The sequence below is a fragment of the Osmia lignaria genome, unplaced genomic scaffold, assembly GCF_051020975.1.
Source record: "Osmia lignaria lignaria isolate PbOS001 unplaced genomic scaffold, iyOsmLign1 scaffold0038, whole genome shotgun sequence".
Classification (NCBI taxonomy): Eukaryota; Metazoa; Arthropoda; class Insecta; order Hymenoptera; family Megachilidae; genus Osmia; species Osmia lignaria.
In genome coordinates, this window is record NW_027478179.1 from 182,501 (window position 1) to 185,000 (window position 2,500).

The following is a 2,500-nucleotide window of genomic DNA, read 5'->3' on the forward strand; positions in this document are numbered from 1 at the left end:
ACGCCGTCGTGGTCGCTTCTTCGGCCGCCATTCAACGCTTAGCTCAGAACTGGCACGGACTAGGGGAATCCGACTGTCTAATTAAAACAAAGCATTGCGATGGCCCTCACGGGTGATGACGCAATGTGATTTCTGCCCAGTGCTCTGAATGTCAACGTGAAGAAATTCAAAAAAGCGCGGGTAAACGGCGGGAGTAACTATGACTCTCTTAATTTCGCGCAAGGTCTTAGGAGATTGGGTCTCCCTTTCTCGATGCAGGCCCCCGTAGGCGGTCGTTTGAGGTGTCGGGGCTTTGCCCTAGTATCCGAGATCAGTCCTACGAGTCGTAGTTAAGCAAGCAGCCACCTTTTCGATGGTTCCCGCCACCAGTATCTCTTCCCTTCTTGATGGAGGGTTGGGAGAAGCGAAGTGCTGCCTCTGCGAAACACCGGCCTTGTAGGGTTGCCAGCCCGCTCGGCCGTATTTTGTCGGCCCAGAATACAGTAAACAAGCCTCGGATGAAATAAACGATACTGCTGGCGGGCCCTCAGGCTCGTCCGGCCCGACTACTCAATCCAGCCAAACTGTACTTGATTCGGCCGAAACCTACCATTGCAGAATGCAAGGCTGTGACCGAACATTCACGACCTCTAGGGGGAGAGGAGTACATGAGCAAAAAGCTCACAAGAACTGGTATGATGAGCAACACGCTCAGTCGATTGTTAACAAGAAAGCACCGTGGAGTGCAGAGGAATCAGCGCTCCTGGCACGGCAGGAAGCGCACCTCACTATTAATGGCGAAAGGTTCATAAACCAGGCACTTGCACCTTATTTTCCTAATCGAACCCTTGAATCCATCAAAGGGCAAAGGCGTTACCAGCGACATAAAAACATGGTGCAACAATTCATACAAGAGATGGAACAGGAAAATGAAAATGTTACAGACAATGGCAACAGTGATCTACCAAACCAACAGGTAGAATCTGATAATAATGCTTTAGCAGCGAAGCTGAATAATCTGTTTGCTAGTATGGAACCTCTGAGGGGCACAGAATTCCATGTAAACGAATTGAGTCGGATATGTAGTAACGTCTCAAATTGGGACTTAGATAAGATCTCTGGCGAACTTGAGATCTATCTGCTAAAGGTTTTCCCAATAACATCCAAACAAGGGAAACCGAACCTGGTAAACAAACCAGATAAAGCCCTTACAAGGAGACGCGCAAGGCGTAAAGAGTATGCGCAAACACAACGGGCATGGAAAAAGAACCCATGCAACTGTCTCCGCAAAATCTTAAAGGATAAAACGTCCGAATTAACACCGGCTAAGGACGTAATGGTGCCGTTTTGGCAAGCGGTTATGACTGGTGGGGGCGACCAGTCGCCAGGTGTAAACAACAAGGCACAAGAAATAAATGCACTGTGGGCACCTATAGAATCATATGAAGTCAAGCAAGCATATCCTGAAATGACTTCTTCTCCAGGTCCAGATGGGCTTTCAGCCCGCCAGCTAAAGGCTATGCCCATCCAAATTCTGACAAGAATATTTAATTTGTTTATGTTATGTGGCAAGCTGCCCAAACATTTACTGGAATCAAAAACCACCTTGATTCCAAAAAAGGATGGCGCTTCAGAACCTGGAGACTATAGGCCGATTACGGTGTCCTCCGTAATAACCAGGACCTACCACAAAGTACTGGCTAGGCGCCTAATGCGTCTTGTTGACCTTGATAAAAGGCAGAAAGCATTCGTTCCAGTCGACGGATGCGCAGAGAACATATTCGACTTGGACATGGTACTAAGATACCACCGCCAAAACTTCAAATCTCTCTTCATTGCATCCATAGATATAGCTAAGGCTTTTGACTCAGTGTCACATAATACAATAAGAGACACGCTGACCATCAAAGGGATTCCAAATCCGATGGTGCAATATATTATGGATGTATATGAAAGAAGCACAACAAAGTTAGTGTGCGATGGTTGGGAATCGGACCCAATACACCCCACATGTGGGGTCAAACAAGGAGACCCACTATCACCTATTATTTTTAATATGGTGATAGACACGCTCTTACGAGCTATTCCACCTGAGGTCGGAGTTGAAGTATGTGGAAAACACTTCAACACGTTCGCTTTTGCGGACGATATGAATTTTATAACATCTACACCCCATGGGCTCCAAATGGTGTTGGATCTGGCAACTGACTATCTAGCACGGTGTGGACTAAAAATAAATGCCTCCAAGTCCTTCACCGTTGCTATAAAGAACGTACCGCACGCGAAGAAAACGGTGGTTGATGGCAAACAGAAATTCTACTGCTACGGGCAAGCAATGCCGTCATTAAAAAGAGCAGATGAATGGAAATACCTAGGCGTTCCTTTTACACCTGAAGGACGCTCTCTAGGCCACGAAGAAAACCAACTAAGGTCGGCGTTGGTGAAACTGACAAAAGCACCATTGAAACCACAACAGCGAATGTTTGCGCTAAGAGTAATGGTATTACCTGGCTTATACCAT

The 2,500-nt window shown here is 46.7% G+C and overlaps 1 pseudogene; it reads left to right on the forward strand.

Annotated features, from left to right (window-relative positions):
* Nucleotides 1-2,500, forward strand: part of LOC143306842 (large subunit ribosomal RNA) — a 7,554-nt pseudogene that overhangs the window by 2,582 nt on the left and 2,472 nt on the right.